An 18,581-nucleotide genomic window follows, 5' to 3' on the forward strand; every position below is an offset into this window, starting at 1 on the left:
ATAGCCGGGGGCCCAGGATCCTGGCAGCAAGGCCCAGGCCCAGCCCTCCTCTGCGGCACTCAGCACAGGAGTGCTCCAGGCTCTCATGCTGCTCCTGGCAGCCTCCTCTCCAGAGTGATGTCATGGGACACATTTAGCCTGGCCTCCCGCAGGATGTTGTTTCCGGATACTCTTCCTACAGATACCTCTGCTACTTGTGAATATTTTAATCCAAAACCTGTGCTGGAGCTGTGACTGACTTCAGCTTAACTGAGCATTTTTCTGTTGTCCTCTCAGCATGGCTTGGCATCTAATGGAGGGATGGGTGCAGGGCAGGAAGGCCCTGGACCTGGCTGTGGGAGCACAGAGAGGTCTCCCTCTTCTCTAGGCTGTTCCCTCCACTGGGTAAGTGAAGCTGTTCCTTCCTGCCCCAGGCTCCCAAGGCCTTCTCCCCCATCTGTGGGACTCCACCTGTGGATCATAGGTAGGCCTGGGAAGTTGGGGCTCTGAGGACCTCCAGCCTGGCTGAGGGTGGCTGCCATAGAATGCAGCAGGAGGGTACTCAGGGCCCAGAGATGCTGAGACGAGAGTGGGGGTCCTTGCACATCCTCTTCATTAGTAAAGTCAGCCATGGTAGTGGACAGCACTGTTCACACCTGTGTCTCCAGAGACCAGCAGGCAGTCAGGGTCCTCAGCCCTGGCACAGAGTCTGGCCCAAAGAATGCAGAGAACATTATCCCATTCAACAGAACAGGAGACTGAGGTCCATAGAAGAGAACATCTATTTCAGATCATACAGCAGTTCTGGCTTTCTGACTCGCATTCATTCATTCATTCCTCCACTCAGTCAGATAATATTCACTACCATGTGCTCTGTGCCCAAGGCAGAAAAGACAAAGAGGAGCGGTAGTAACAGCAGTCAAGTGTAGTGTGATGACAGAGTGGTGATCCTAGCCCACCCCAGGGGAGGCTTCCAGGAGGAAGAAATTTTGGGTTGAGCCCTTAATCTTGCCAGTCATCAAAGCAGGGCTCAGGACACCATCCCCAGCAATGGCTTTGATTCCATCAAGCTGTGAAGTCCTAAGTAAGTCCCTGCTCCTCTCTGTGTTCATTGGTACAAAGATGGCTTTATTTAGAGACTTCTGGGCATCAGGACTAACTAAACATGACTCTGCTACCTTTTCATCATCACAAATGAATGGCTACTTTCCAGGCCTGCAGGGCCCAGTGTCCACTCTGTATCCAGTCTGCTAGTGGCCCTTAGAGTCAGCCTAGGATGGGCTTAGCCATTTGGGGCTCAGGCACCCCTGCCCTCAGGACATCTGGGCTCTGCCTCTCTAACAGTGCTGGATGTTCCCTCATTTGTATCTCACCAAAATTTTTCAAAACTTTCTTATGCTTTGCTGGTTTCTCATTTTGTAAGTACTTCCTTCCTAAAGTAGAATTCAGAGTTCACTTTTCCAGCCTCAATTATAGCTAGAGGTGGGCCAGTAGCTTAGCTGTGTCAGTGAGGCACCCCCTTATGAGACTTTGATTCAAAAGCCAACATTGAGAGGGAGAAGGTTCTGCATATGGCATCCATCTTGCTGGCACAGTGGTGGCAGCAGAAGCAAAGGCTGGGCAATTAAATAACTGGAAATTTCCTTGGATCTTCCCAGAGCCATAAAAAGAGAAAAATGAAACCCTTGGAAATGGACCTAAGTCCACAGAGCTGGAATTCTGCCTGGTTAAGCCACCAACACCTACAGGTCCTGACGAGACACCTGTGTGTGGCTTCCCTTACACAAGCTAAGGATTTGGTGGGAGATAAACCTCATTTTTAAGACTTTGAAAATGAAACAACCTTGAAGAAAATATAGATGAATGTACCATTTGGGGGTTAGAGAAGTTCTTTTTAAAGACAACAAAGAAGGCAGAAACCATCAAGGAAAAGGCTGGTTGATTTGAAGATCTGGCTTCATGCAAATTAAAAATATCTGCATGTTAAAAACCAACATTAAAAATCTAAAAGATAAATAGATAACTTGTGAAAAATATTTATACCACAGGAAACAGATAGAGGGTTTACCATGTAACCCTACTCAAGAAGAAAGAGTCAAAGGAACAAAAGACATGAAAAATCAGTTCCTAAAAGAAGAAACACCTCCCTTCTCTGCCTAACTGTCCACCCAGGTGAAATGTGAAGCCGCTGCCTGGAGACCACTATCTGCTACTGCCAGCTTCTCTGGATCCTTCCTTCAGAGCTGTGGTGGGGTCCCCTCCCCTAGGCATATCAGAAGGTTGCTGATCTCTGTGACAGGAGAGAAGACCAGCATTTCATATACCTCACATCACTCACCTGAAATCCCCCATCCCTATCTCTGTCCACCCAGACTCTAGACCCTTTCCCCCAGTGACCACCCAGTCCTTTTAGTCACATTGGCCAGGTTGGGTGATCTCAAACAATAGCAGCAGGATAGAGGTAGTGAGAAAGTGTGGGTGTCTGAGGGTTTGGCAAACTCTTTTGGGAGGACAATTTGGCAAGTAATGTCACAAACCCCCCAAAATTCTTACCCTTTGACTACCACTGGTGAATTTGGAATTGATATGAAGGGAAAAATCAGGAGTTATTTGTTTGCAAGGATAGTCATTGCCGTATTATTTATACTAGTGCCAAGTTGAAAACAAGCAAAAAGCCCAATGACAAGGTTGAATACATTTTTGTGTATCTATAGGATGGCATGTATTTGCTCTGCTACATATAAATATGATGATGTAGAAGATTGCACAATGATATGGAGAGATGCCCATGGCCAATTGAAAGATGCAGGTTATAAATATGTTCAGTATGATTCCAATTATGTTTCAAAGCACCTATAAATTCATGGGAAAAATGGAAGAAAGGTTAATAGTGATTATTTCTCAGTGGTGGGATTATGAGTTTTTTCTTCTTTGTATTTTTCTGTATTTTCTGAATTTTCTACAATGAACAGATATTATTTTTGTAACGAATGAAAATCTATTTTAAGAAAAAAAGCTATTTCGGAGCCCTTACTTGGTTCAGAGGGAGAAACAGGTTATGGGAAGCTCGTTAGAGAATTCAGAACAATGGCCCCTCCTGCTTGGCATGAACTGCAAGGTATAGGCACAGGGTCACTGCTACTTGCCCAACTCTGACCCCAGGACCCCTCAGCATCTGCCCCAGGCTGCTCCTTCTCTGGTGGCCACTTGAGGTCCTCATGGAGCTGGGGCTGTAGAGAGAGGTCAGGGTTGGGGGTGGCCATGGGGACCTTCAGGAAGGCTCATGTCAGCCCAGAGATATTATAGGGGGAAGGGAAAGGGAGAAGCAGATCCTTTTGGAGGTGATGGAAAGAATATTTCAAGGAAGGGCAAGGTGCCAGGAAGTCAAAGAATTTCCAGAGAGGGTGGTGTTTCCCCTGGAGGCAGGCAGAATGCTTCCCATTCTCAGAGTTCATTACAGTGAACCAAGAAATCAATGCCAAAGACACTGTTCATGTGCCCAGCCCCTTGAAAATATTGCTCTTGAAGGTACTCTCGGAGCCAGGTGAGAAATGCAGATGCAACACAAAGCACTGCAAAGGCAGGATAAAACAACTCTCTAGAAAGCTGCTAGAGGGCGCCAGAAAGGTGCCGAAGGGGACCTGCCAAAAGAAACAGTTCCAAGGAACAGTGACTGATCACCCTGAAAAATCATGTGGGTGGGGGCCTGAAAGACCATCAGAGCCAGCTGCCCTGCCCTCCCCAATCCTATAAAGTTCCGGGAAGGAGCAGGGACTGGTCAAGTTCACACAGAGAATTAAAACAAAGACCAAACCAAAATTCAGGTGTTCTGACTCCCAGCCTATGCACCATCCACTATCCTCTAGGGGAATTTTTTTTAAACCTAAATAATCCCTAAATTATGTAAATTATTTTTAACTACAGAGAAACATTATTTGCCATCAGATTCTATTTATAAGGTAAGTATAGACACATTTCCAGCACTTGATGTGATATCAAAATTTTAAACTACTGAAAATATTACCCAATAGTGGGTATATAAACAGAGAAATCATAAATGAAATTTTGACAAAAATATTAAGCATGTAAATTGGAGCTCCTCTAAAATAAAGTTGAATCTATTTCCAGGATGCCATGCTCATATGGAACAAGGTCTTAAAATTCGTTCAGTGTTCTCCAGGTGCAATTGCATGATGAATTCATGTTCTACTCCTAGCAACTCTAAGATGTATGTATGGCTTTCTCCATGAGGTGGACACTAGTCTAACGAAGGGTAGAAGTCAGTGCAAAAACACAGTCTAGAAGAAGGCTCAGAACCAACTATGTTGCATCTCAAAACAAATCCCAGATAAAGATTTTTAACCAGTCCACACTAGAGTCTGAACCCGCTTTTGGTGGCCCTCATTTCCAAATTTGTCAGCATCCCTGATTTTAGTCTGCCCAGGAGACCCAGCTTCACGCCCACATCTGGAGTATGTGAGATACTTTCCAGTGGCCCTCGAATTAATCCCCTTATAGGTTTGCACTGGCTTTTGTGAGTTGTTGTCTGCTGTCACTTGTACTAATGAAATCCTAATTTTGAAAATGAGGAAAATGAAGATTAGAGAGCTGAAGTAATTGTCCAAGGTCCTATACCTGGCCTGGGATTTGAACCCAAGATTGTCCAACTCCTAAGTCTCTGTTCTTTCCACTCTACTTATTTATAGGAAAATTGGCAAAAATTGTGTAAATAGGAACTTGACATTTTTCTGAATGAAAACTCTTAAAAGTAATAATAGGGAGTTTCTGAAGTAAAAAAGGAAAAAGAGAATTCATTCCTTGGGAAAAGGCTAATTGAAGTCAGGAGACAAGATTTTTATTAGTGGGCAATCATGGCAATGAAACTCTTAACTGGAATCCTTGCTCTCACCTGTGAAGCTGTTATAGCCTCACTGTGGTTGGAGAGAGGACTGGGGGTAAACCCCAGAATGAAGGAAAGAGTATATCCTTTGCATTTGTAGAAACACCAGGCCAACCACAAGCTCTCCATGATGACACAGCAGCAGGGAATTTACCCAAAATACTGGCGCATCCTGAACATGCATAACACACAACTCTAATCCCACTCAAAATATTTTAAAAATATTTTTTAAAACCCCCAAAAAAGAAAAGGCAATGGAATGGGAGACACCCATATTGGACACATGGGCCAAGCGTGCAAAGAAGAGAAGACAGTTTCACAAGGTGAATTCCCAGAGACCGCAGGGTAAGGAGTGACGGAGGTGAGTAGGCCACAAACAGCTGTGGGGATTCATGCTGAAACCCACAGGGCCATCCCTCTCCCTTAGCTCATCACCTTCTTTGCTTATTAGTATGCGTGCTAGTCACACCTAGCATCTGGCATGCAGGAGGTACTCAATCAAAATTTTTTTCATTTATTTGGAGCAATGAAAACATTATAAAGTTGACTGTGGATCAATAAAAGTTTGGTGATGTAAATTTTAGAATGAAAGAAAAATCATTAAGCCGATGCAAACACCAATAGAATCTGTTCTTAATCCACAGTCTGGTGGAAAGTTAGAAACACTTTCCCTTAAGACAGTGCTTTTTATGATGGAGTCAGCTATGGAGTCAGGGAGCTCTTGGAAGTAAGGAGGATAGACCTCTATGCCCTTAGAAAGCATCAGTAAGGCTTCCCTAAGGTAAGGAGGGGGCAGACAAAGGCAGTTGAAGGAAGAGGGCACATTGGGCAGATAGCCCCACATTTACCCGCGCTTCCTTCCGTCTGGCCACCTCCACAACCTCCACCCTACAATATGCACACTTTTGCTTTCTCCTCCTTTGGCCTTCCATTCCCATCACCATGGTCTCAAGAGTGACTTCTCCTTGTCCAGAGCATGAAATTCAGACCTCCAACCAACCCTAAGGCCCCCAAGGCTGGTTCTGCTTAATCTCCAGCCATGTTACCCACAACTCCTTCCATGTGCTCAGCTCTACCTAACTCTTTTTTACTTCTTCCAGGAGACATGGCTGGAAAGGACTGCCTCCTTCCTGTTTCACCGGGACAAATTTATGCAGTCATATCAGACTCATCTTTCCAAGGCAAGCACCAAAGATCCCACTGGGAGAAGATCACTCATCTTCCTTTGAGGACAGAAGATCTCTACCTCTGGTTTGGATTACTCAAATTTGTTGGAAACTAAGGCACAGTGGTCATGCAAGGAGAGACATGCTATTTCCATGGCTACACTTGCAACCTAAGGAATGCATCAATTAAAAGTTTTGAGCTAACAAGATGAAGCTGTTAAAGGCTGAAAGAAAAGATGAGCACATACACTTTGTAGTTAGATAGAACACTTAGACTTTGTACCTTGAGATAAGAATTTTTGAATTCCTTAGATCATGAGTAATGCTGATAGTTAATTGCATGTTGCTGCTTGTTCTCACATAGACTGGGGTATATAGAGAGCCCCTTGTAAACAATAAAGTAGTCTGAGGAGTCTCTACTCGCTGATTCCAGCTCTCTCTCTTTCTCTTTGTTTCTTTCTCTCCTTCTCTTTGTTTCATTCCCGATACCCTTTGGAACCAAATCTCCAACATCTGGCACCCAACGTGGGGCTCAAAGAACTGTTAGTTTCTTCCAAAACAGTATCAGGAAACATGGAAGACTCCTACAAGGGTCATGAATGATGTCCAAAGAAGTTTGACTCGAGTGTTTGGGTAAGTAACAGTGAAGTATTTTCAATAGTATAATTGTAACATTTCCACAGATCATCAGGGTAATGGGTAATCAAACGGAATTTGTGGAAGAATATTCGCAAGTTTTAAAAATTTTGTTGAAAGATACTGGGGTGCCTGTAAAAATCTGTGAGTTACTAGAATTGTTTGCTTTAATACAAAAGCATTGTAGTTGGTTTCAGCCTCAGGGGCATGATGTTTTAAATTTGAAACAGTGGAGACATGTAATGAAAGCTTTACAAAGAGCATATCAAAAAGGGGAATCCATTCTATTATCAGTATGGGCCTTATGCCACCAGATAGCGGCAGCTTTAGATCCTTTACAGTCTGAAGAAGGAGAGAAAGATGAAATGTCTATATTTTCTAAGCCCATAAGTAAATGTGAAATAAAAGAAAGTAAATTGGAACAAGAACAGGAGCTTGAGGGGAATGGGGAACTGTCAGGTTTTTTCCCTCATCCTGATACTAACCCTTTCATCAACAAAAGCTCAATGAAGAGTCGTAGTGAAATATCTTCTATGTATCTAGTACAACCCTCTGCACCTACTGAATTACCTTCTATTACTAAGCCTAAGTTAGAAATGTTTTCAGATGTTCCTCATGCTTTGCCTATGTTAATAAGATTGTTGTTCCTAATCCAACTCCACAAACACCCTGTTTTTGTCATAATCTGTTTTCTTTCTTTTTTTTACTTTTTTTGTCTTTATTTTTTTATGTTACATTAAAAATGTTAATGTTACATTAAAAAAAAATGAGGTCCACATATAACCCCCACCCCCCTCACCCCACTCCTACCATAACAACAACCTCCCCCATCATCATGGGACATTCATTGCACTTGGTGAATACATCTCTGAGCACTGCTGCACCACATAGTCAGTGGTCCACATTGTAGTTTACACTCTCCCCTAGTCCACCCAGTGGGCCATGGCAGGACATAAAATGTCCAGCAACTGTCCCTGCAGTACCACCCAGGACAACTCCAAATCCTGAAAATGCCCCCACATCACATCTCTTCTTCCCACTCCCTACCCTCAGCAGCTACCATGGCCACTTTCTCCACATCAATGCTACATTTACTTCCATTACTAATCGCAATAGTTTCAGAATAGAGTATCAGTAAGTCCACTCTAATCCATACACTATTCCCCCATTCTGTGGGCCCTGGGATGGTTATGTCCACTCCACCTCTATATCAAGAGGGTGCTTAGATTCTGCTTGGATGACGGATGCAGTTCTCCTGCTTGCAGTTGTAGCCACTCTTGGCTCCCTGGTGTGGTGGTTGGCCTTCTTCACCTCCCTGTTTTCTGGCTGGGATAAGCCCAATAAACCAGAGGGTAGGAGTTGCAAGTCTGTTGAGGCTCAGGGCCTGGCTATCACATGGTCAGTCCAGAGATTCAGGTCCCCTGAGTATACACTAAACCCCAATGCCAACCACAGGTCTGGTAAAAGTGACAGAAGAGGCTTGTGAACAAAGGTTACATCTGAGTCCAACTCCATCACACTCAGGAACACAAACTCCAAAGTAGGGCCAACTGACATGGCACTGAAGTCCATCTGCCATGACCATAGAACCTGTGGGTCTCTGTAGCCCTCAGAAGAACCAATACCTGGGGTTGTATCTACTTTAGCTGTCTCTGGGACTCTGCTGAAGTGTGCATAAGGGTGACCCCTCTGATGACCTCCCAACTCTTTTTTGGAGACTCATAGCCATATAAACTCATTTGTCCTTTCCATTTCCCCCTTTTATTCAAGGTCAAAAAACATTTTTAACTCCTGATATTACATGTAGGCTGAGATATTCTGCTGGTCTGAATTGACCCTTTTATTCAAGGTCTTTTTCTAGTTACATCATCAGCTGGTACTTGGAAGTAATCCCTTGGAACCAGGGAGGCTCATCCCTGGGAGTCATGTCCCACACTAGGGGGGAGGCAATGCATTTACACGCAGAGTTTGACTTAGAGAGTGGCCACATTTGAGCAACACAGAGGCTCTCAGGAGGTAACTCTTAGGCACCCTGCAACTCTGGGCCTAGTTCTTATTTCAGGTGCACAGGCTCACAAGCATAGTCATTAGTATCAAAGGCTCATTGTTGGACCATTCTTCTTTTTTGGTCTTTGCCGTTGCACTTGGGGGATTGTTGCTATTCCTTTGGGGAATGTGATAGAGCTCCCCTGGCTAGGAACTCAGCATTCCCTCAGTTGTCATTTTTAACTGTAACCACTGTGAAAATATCCAAACATTTTTATGTACCCTGTATATATGTCCTGGAGAACTCCCTCCCAACTATATGCCCCCTATCAATAACATCCCACACCAGTATTCCTCCCCTGCCATTATTGAACCTTTCTGTGGTCCAAAACTTTTTCAAAAATGAAGCCTAATATATTGCCAAGTTCCATTAATAGTAAAATGGAATATAATGATGGGTTTAAAGGTTAAATATAAAATACACACTAATTTAGAAAAATTAAAGGAAAAATAAATTGGAGTATCAAAAAATTTAAAAATGAAAAAGCTTTGTTTTTGATGTTTTGCCTTCCATCATTGCAATAAGTGTTACCCTGTATGCACATTTGCAAGGCTACTTCTTCCATCTCTTCTTCAGTGTACACATCCTTTCTTTTTCTTTTTCTTTTTCTAATTATTAAGCTTGTCTTCACAAGCTTAGATCACAGTAATTCATATATACAATATATAGTACTCCCACATATCCAACATGAGTTGTCCCTTCCCCAACAATAATCTTGTTAAATGTTCATACTATACTGCAACTGATGTACAGATATTGAGACAATAGCTTTCAAACAAGGTTACACTTGGGTTTACATTATGGTTTATATTTTAGACTAAAATTTTCTAAGTTTATCTTATGTTTTACATTATGATTTACGTTTTAGCCTATAGGCCCCTATATATTTTTGGTATAATTTAGCATGTCCTATATCTATCCTTGCATAATCTTGTGGAACACTTCCATTGCCCCACAGTTACACTGATTCCATCTATTCAATACCTCTTTCCCCCTCCTCTAAGAGCCCACAGTGACAATCAATTTTCATTGCTTGAAGGGCCATGTCCAGAGATACTTGCAACAATGTTGAGGGCTTGACATGCTTGACTGCCCTAATGCATTGGGAGCCACCATGTCTCTCTCGAGATACAATTCCCTCTATTTGAGAAAATCAGTCTTCCCCAGGATGTGCCTATATTTTCACTCTCATTGTATGGGTCTCCACCCAATGATATAACCCATTATGACAAAATGAGCATTCACGCACTCCCTAGAAGTGTGTCCTGTGTCAGATTCTCCCCTTTAAGCATCTTAAACAGTTAACCTTCCTTATTATATTTTTGAAAAAGTTTTCTCAACATTATACTCTGAACCACATACCTGACAATATCCAATATTCATGTTCCCCCACCCTCCCCCCAATTTCTTGGGTCATATTACCCATCCTCCCATCCCTAACTCCCCTCAAGCCTGCAAAGCCCTACCCAAAGGTATCCCTATGCCCCCATTTTATCCCTTCCCTGGGGATACTTACCTCCAGCTTACCATAGATTTCACCTGGTAGGTGTCAGCTTGCAACCTTCCTCTAACCCCCAAATTCCTTTAAGCCTATATCCAGTCTCTAGCTCTCTAAGGCAGCTTGGTTTACTTATTTCATATCGGTGAGGTTTTGTAGTATTTGTCCTTCAATGCCTGGGTTGCTTCACTCAACATAAAGTTCTCAAGATTCATCCATGTTATCACATGTGTTTGTAGTGTATTCGTTCTTAAAGCTGAGTAGTATTCCATTGTATGTATATACCACATTGTATTTATCCATTCATCTGTTGATGGGCATGTGGGTTGATTCCAACTTTTGGCAATAGTGAACAATGCTACTATGAACATTGGTGTGCATATATCGGTTTGTGTCCCTGTTTTCAGTTCTACTGGTTATATACCCAGCAGTGGAATTGCTGGGTCATATGGAAAATCTATAGCTAGTTTTTTGAGAAACTGCCAAACTGTCCTCCAGAATGATTGGATCCTTCTGCATTCCACCAGTAGTGGAAGAGTGTTCCCATTCCTCCACATCCCCTCCACCACTTGTAGTCTTCTGTTTTTTTCATAGCTGCCAATCTTATGGGAGTAAGATGGTATCTCATTGTGGTTTTGATTTGGATTCCCCTAATAGCTAGAGATTTGGAGCATTTTCCCATGTACTTTTAGCCATTTGTATTTCTTCTTTGGAGAAGTGTCTGTTTAAATCTTTTCCCCATTTTTAAAATGGGTTGTTTCTCTTTTTATTTTCAAGATATAGGAGTTCTTTATATATGCAGGATATAAGTCTCCTATCAAATATATGGTTACCAAATATTTTCTCCCATTGTGTAGGCTCTCTTTTCACTTTCATGGCAAAATCCTTTGAGATGCAGAAGGCTTTAATTTTGAGGCAGTGCCATTTATCTATTTGTTCTTTTGCTGCTTGTGCTTTGGGTGTGAAGTTCATGAAGCCATTTCCTGTTACAAGGTCTTGTATATGCTTTCCTACAGTGCTTTCCAAAGTCTTTATGGTCTTGGCTCTTATATTTAGGTCTTTGATCCATCTTGAGTTGATTTTGGTATAAGGTGTGAGTTGGTAATCCTCTTTCATTCTTTTACGTATGGATATCCAATTCTCTAGGCACCATTTGTTGTAGAGGCCATTCTCTCCCAGTTGAGAGGGTTTGGTGGCTTTATCAAATATTATATTTGCTGTATATATGAGGATCTATACCAGAACTCTCAATTCAGTTCCATTGGTCAGTGTGTCTATCCTTGTGCCAATACCATGCTGTTTTAACAACTGTAGCTTTGTAGTATGTTTTGAAGTCAGGTAGTGTGATTCCTCCAATTTCATTTTTCTTTTTCAGTATGTCTTTGTCTATTCGGGGCCTCTTTCCTTCCCAAAGAAATTTCATAGCTAGTTTTTCTAGTTCCTTAAAGAATGCTGTGTTGATTTTTATTGGGATTGCATTGAATGTGTAGATCAGTTTTGGTAGGATAGACATCTTAATAATATTTAGTTTTCCTATCCATGAACAGGGAATATTCTTCCATTGTTTAGGTCTTCTTTGATTTCCTTGAACAGTGTTGTGTAGTTCTCTGTGTATAAGTTTTTTACATCTTTAGTTAAATTTATTCCTAGGTATTTGATTTTTTTATTTACTATTGTAAATGGTATTTGTTTCTTGATTTTTTTCTGAGATTGCTTATTATTGGTGTACAGTAATGCTACTGATTTTTGCACATTGATCTTATAACCTGCAACTTCACCGAACTCATTTATGAGTTCTAGAAGCTTTCTTGTAGATTTCTCAGGGTTTTCTATGTGTAGGATCGTGTCATCTTCAAATAATGAAATTTTGACTTCTTTCCAATTTGGATGCCGTTTATATCTGGTTTTTATCTCAGTGCTTAAGCAAGTACTTCTAAGACTATATTAAATAGAAGAGGTGATAGTGGGCATCCTTGTCCTGTTCCTGATTTAGATGGGAAGATTTTAGGATTTCACCATTGTAAATGATGTTGGCTGTGGGTTTTTCACATATACCCTTTATCATGTTCAGAAATTTTCCTTGTATTCTGATCTTTCGCAGTGTTTTTTATCAAGAAAGGGTGCTGTGTGAGGTGAAATGCTTTTTCTGCATCTATAGATATGATCATGTGATTTTTTTTCCCTTCAATCTGTTTATATGGTGTATTACATTGATTGATTTTCTTATGTTGAACCATCCTTCCATACCAGGAATTAATCTCACCTGGTCATGGTATATAATTTGTTTAATGTGTTGTAGAATATGATTAGCAAGTATTTTGCTGAGGATTTTTGCCTCTAGGTTCATTAGAGAAATTGGTCTGTAATTTTCCTTTCTTGTGGTGTCTTTGTTTGGCTTTGGTACTAGGGTAATGTTGGCATTATAGAAGGAGTTAGGCAATGATACTTCTGTTTCAATTTTTTTGGAAATTTCAGCAAGATTGGCATTCGTTCTTCCAGAAGGTTTTTGTAGAATTCACCTGTGAAGCATCTGGCCTAGGGCTTTCTTAGTTGGGAGGTTTTTAATGACTGATTCTATCTCTTTACTTGTGATTGGTTTGTTGAGATTGTCAATTTCTTCTTTCATCAATATAGGCTTCTTTTGTGTTTCTAGGAATTTGTTCATTTCCTCTAAATTGTCCTTCTTGTTGGAATATAGTTTTTCAAAGTATTCTCTTATGATAGTCTTTATTTCTGTGGGGTCAGTGGTGATATCTCCTTTCTCATTTCTTATTTTGTTTATTTGCATCTTCTCTCTTTTTTTCTTTGTTAGTCTAGCTAGAGGTTTGTCAATTTTATTGATCTTCTCAAAGAACCAACTCCTGGTCTTGTTTATCTTTTCAAGTGCTTTCTTATTTTCTATTTCATGTAGTTCTGCTCTCATCTTTGTTATTTCTTTCTTTCTTTTTCCTTTGGGGTTACTTTGTTGTTTTTTTACTAATTCCTCCAAGTGTGCAGTTAGTTCTTCAATTTTAGCTCTTTCTTCTTTTTTAATGTATGAATTTATGCTATAAATTTCCCTCTCAGTATTGCTTTTGCTGCATCCCATAAGTTTTGGTATGTTGTGTTATCATTTTCATTATTTTCAAGGTAATTATTAATTTCTTTTGAGATTTCCTCCTTGACCCACTGTTTTTCTAAGAGTGTGCTGTTTAATTTCCATATCTTGGTGTGAAATCTGGGCCTCTCACACTTGCAGATTTCCAGCTTCACTCCACTGTGGTCAGAGAAATTATTTTGTATGATTTTGATCTTTCTGAATTCACTGAGATTTTCATTGTGGCTTAGCATATGATCTCTCTTGGAGAATGATCCATGTACACTTGAGAAAAATGTATATCCTGCTGTATTCAGGTGTAATGTTCTATATATGTCTATTAAGTCCTCTAATATACTGTTCAAAGTTTTTGTTTCTTTATTGATTCTCTTTTGAGATGTTCTGTCAAAAGTTGATAGTGGTGTCTTAAAGTCCCCCACTATAATTGTTGAGGCATCTATTCCTTCTCTTAGTTTTTGCAGTGTTTGCCTCACATATGTGGAGGCACCCTTGTTAAGAGCATAAATATTTATGATTGCTCTTTCTTCTTGAAAGTTTATCCCTTTCACTAATATGTAGTGTCCATCTTTGTCTCTCACAATAGTTTTGCATTTAAAGTCTATTTTGTCTGATATTAATATAGCTACTCCTGCCCTTTTTTGGTTATTGTTTACTTGTAAGATTGTTTTCCAGCCATTCACTTTCAACCTTCTTGAATCCCTGGGTCTAAGATGTGTTTCTTGTAGACAGTATATAGATGGATCATATTTCCTTATCCAGTCTTCCAATCTGAATCTTTTGAAAGGTGAGTTTAATCCATTGACATTCAGTGTTATTACTTTCAAGGGATTATTTATATTAACCATATTTTCTTTGGACTTGTGTTTGTCATATTTTGTTTGTTTTTTTCTTTTCTTTTTGTCCTTTTATTTGCTCTTACACATTCCTCCAACTCTGCCTCTCCTGTTTTTCTTTCTTCCTGCAGAACTCCCTGTAGCATTTCTTGAAGGACCAGTTTCTTATTGGCATACTCTCTTAGTTTCTGTTTATCTGTGAATATTTTGAACTCTCCATCATTTTTGAATGCTAGCTTAGCTGGCTAGAGTATTCTTGGTTGGAAATTTTTTTCTTTTAGTACCTTGACTATGTCATACCACTGCCTTCTTGCCTCCATGGTTTCAGATGAGAGATCAGCATTTAATCTTATGGCGCCTCCTTTGTAAGTGATGGTTCTCTTTTCTCTTGCTGCTTTTAGAATTTTCTCTTTGTCTTGAGCATTGGATAATTTGACAAGTTTATGTCTTGGGGTAGGTCTGTTGGGATTTATGTAGTTTGGTGTGCATTGTGCTTCCTGGACATGTACAGCCATCTCCCTCAGTAGTTTTGGGAAATTTTCAGCCATTATTTCCTCCAACACCCCTTCTGTCCCCTTTCCCTTCTCTTCTCTTTCTGGGATGCCTGTAATGCATATGTTTGTGTGTTTTGCATTGTCATTCAGATCCCTAAGTCTCAGCTGGATTTTTTCTCTCTTTTTATCCATCAGTGCTACTGTTTGTTTGATTTCAGATGTATTGTCTTCCACATCACTAATTCTCTCCTCTGCCTCTTCTGTTATTTGCTGAGAGTGTATTTTTTATTTCTTAAATCGTATCCATTATCTTTTTGTGTATGATTGCAATCTCTTCTGTATTCCTCCAAGTGTTTTCTTCATATTCTTAATCTCTTCCTTTACTTCATTAAATTGGTTTCTAATATGTGTTTTGAGAGCTTTAATTACTTGTTCGATGTTCTGCTCCTCTTTCTGGTTTTTAATTTGTTCATTTTATTGGGCCATATTTTCCTGATTATTGGTTTGGTTTGTAGTTTTTTGTTGCTGTCTGGTCATCATTTTATCTTGATGGGTTTCATCAGTTCCTTGGCTTCTTTGTCTAGTCTTGGGGTTTAATTAGTTGTTGTTTTAGCGTACATGTTATGTCTTCTCTTCATCACTTTGTTCTTCTTATTCTATTTTCTTGTTGCTGGCTAAGTTACTTTGAAGGAAAATATTAGGGCCAGGGAAAGCAAATGAGTAAGAAAAGAAAATGTATAATACTAGTATTGATAATAAATTTTAACAGAAGAACCATGTGAGATCTAGGAGAATGGATATTAGACGCATGTAAGCTGTGTAGAGTTATAACAGTAAGTAGAGTACCTGTAATGGGACAGTCAACTGAATATGGGGAGGAATACAGTATGAATTAAAAGGCCAGTGTTTTCATGAGAAAGGGAAAGAGAAAAGAAAGACAATAGTATAAAGAGTGAATAAAACCAGAAAACAGAACAAAGGTATTAGAAATAAAAAGTCAGACAATTTGGGGACCAAACAAAGGGAGGTGGAATGGAAGAGAAACAATAGATGATGGAGGACAGAAAGATGTAGAGGAAAGTGGATAGTGTTCGTGGCCAAAATCAATACACACAGAAAAGTGGAAATGGAGGATGAGGAAACATAGCAAATGTGAAGCACTCCCTGTAGCACCCATTATATAAAATAAAATAAAAGGAAGAAAAAGAAAAAAGGGGGGGGGACAAAAAAGGGGGAGAAGCAAGCAAGAAAAAGAAAAACAGAAAAAAGGAAAGAAAAGAAAAAGGGCCTTGGGGGGATAAAGAGGAAGAAAAAACCAGAAGATAATTCAGTAACAACAACAACAAAACAAAGTTTCAGGCTAGGAATCCTCTTTGCAGTTAAATAAAATGCTTAGGGATCAGACTTCCCCCCTTTCTCCCTTCCTTACTTCCTTGTCTCCCAGGGCATCAGGAAAGCTGCATGAGGGGTCCAGTAGGAGATTCATGTGGGTCCTTGGTGAACCAATTCAACACAGAAGACAATGACTCTTTATTTCCAGTGAGAGAGACCTATGCCTCACCAGAAATCCCAAATATACCATTGGAAACTTGGAAAGCACATCCTAGAGTCCCTCCCCCTTAGGTGTGCTAGGGGGATTTTCTGACTCCACCTTCTCCCAGACCAAGTTTCCTACCCAGGGAATTTAGGTAAATTGGGCTTTCTCAGCAGATTCATCTCTTCTTTCTTCCCAGGCTCTTCCCAAGCCAGCTGGTATACTCCTCCAAGCTAAAAAAAAAAAAAAAAAAAAAAAAAAAGCGGAGGGTTAGGGTAATCACAGACCTCAGACAGACCTCAGGGCATGCTGGATTCAGGAATGGGAAGTCCAGGATATTGTGAACTCAAGGTATGTGAGTCTGTGGAGAGTGGTCTATGGGGGGTTAGGGAATATGGACCTGGGAACCATGCATCTGGTAAACATGGGGTTTGGGAATGCTGCAGCATAGCCAACAGTTCTCAGGGATCGCCGTCTGCCAGCTCTAGGGGGAAGAGTCCCACCCACAACTTCTGACCTCTGTGTCAGAAACCCAAAATTCTACCTCTTGCAAGAACCTCTTCTGTCACTCTTACCAAATCGATGTCCGGATACCTCCTGCCCTGCAAGCCCCCAAAACAGCCCACTCTGACAGGACTCTGACTCTACTCAGCCGCTTCTTTGCAAGAGAGATTATGAGGCGCACTCACTCAGACACCATCTTGCCCCATCTCCAACCACAAACACCCTTGATGCGATGTTTATTGCAGGGATCTAGACAGGGGGACCCCGAAGCTATCAATTATTATCTGCTTTCCCGGTAACATTACATGCAATACCAGCAGATACAGATAATCCACAAGGGGGTGTTGATTTTCATCATGAACCAATACCTTTTAAACTATTGAAAGATTTAAAACAGGCAGAAGTGCTAAATAAGGACCTCGTCAGTGAAATCAGGCTTGTAAGAAAACTCTCTGTTAAAGTGTTAAGTGAGGTAAGGAAATTATTCTGGCAGCAACTCTGTAAACCCCCTGCTGTCTACATAATAATGTAGCTGTGGGCTAGAGGGGGTTAATAGAATTAAACTGCTGGAAAAGGAGAAAAACATGGCAACATTGGTGTTCTGTTTTGTTTCCATGCTAATTCTGGTTGGGACTATTTAATTAAAATAATAAAATTAGCATATAATTTTTATCAAGGTGTTAAAAGGAATTTTTTGTTTTATATCAATAGTTTACTCCTGAACTTCAAGTCTCAGTGTAGTCTTACAGAGTAGTAATCCAAAAAATGTGTGTTAACGGTCTGTTTAAACTGCTAAATAAGAGCTTAACTACATTTATGCCACTCAAGTTATCTTGACTGATTGCTGATAACTAATAAAAATGTTTCCAAAAACAAGCTTGCATGTTACAGGCAACATGGATTCCAGAAGAAATCTTAAAAACAGTAAAATCTAAGATGTGAAATAATGGAGAACTTAAAAACAACCTTACCGAAAATGTAAGAAAGTAAAAATTATGAGTCAAATTGTAAACTATACATTTCTGTTGATGTGTTGTGATTGTTTTGTGTTTGTCTGTTTGTTCAATGTCAGTGTATATTTTGATACCTCTGGATGGTCATATAAATTAATAAATAAAATATTTTTAAAAGAGCTCTATTCAAATGGCCAAATATTAAATAAGGGCTTATATTATTATATAAGTTTAAATATTAATAAGATCTCTACAATAATAACAATTGTAAGTCTTAATTAACAAAATTATTACAAGTCTTTTCATAAAGAATAGTTCTTGCCTAGATTGAAATGAATATTTTTCTTCACAGGATAAAATGAAGGATGTAAAACTTAAAAGAATATTTAAAAAGGTTAAAAGTTTGTGGGAATGCTGACTGAAATTTAATGTTTTTTCAAAAAGGTGTGTTTTGTCATAAAATAGGAATGCTAATTTTCATAAACTCGCGGGACTTAAATGCATGCAGCAAGTTGTAGAAGGTATTGTGGTAACTTTAAGTAAGGGAATGTGTTCTGTGAAGATAAAATTTGTCTTAAAATAATATAATTATAGTCTATGTAGTTATAAATAATTATAAGAAGTTTAATGAAGCATTGTTTAAATTAAGGTATTTAAATGGCTAATTTCAAAAAGTCATTATTAAACAAAACCTGAATTGATAATAATAATAATAATAAAAGATAATTTTATAACAGGAAAACTTATTGGTGGCCAGCCTCCCCTGCCAACTTGCTTCTAGGGGACTGTTTCTGGTATTGCATGCTGCTGAGTATTTAGAGTGAAGAAAAGTTCTTTATTTTAACATGCTTATTTAGTGTTGATGGTAATTCTATGTTGTAAGAAGTTTGCCTAGTACCTTATGTATGTGGGATGTATGGAATGTGTTTTTATTATTAAG

Source organism: Dasypus novemcinctus, chromosome 2 (assembly GCF_030445035.2).
Source record: "Dasypus novemcinctus isolate mDasNov1 chromosome 2, mDasNov1.1.hap2, whole genome shotgun sequence".
NCBI lineage: Eukaryota > Metazoa > Chordata > Mammalia > Cingulata > Dasypodidae > Dasypus > Dasypus novemcinctus.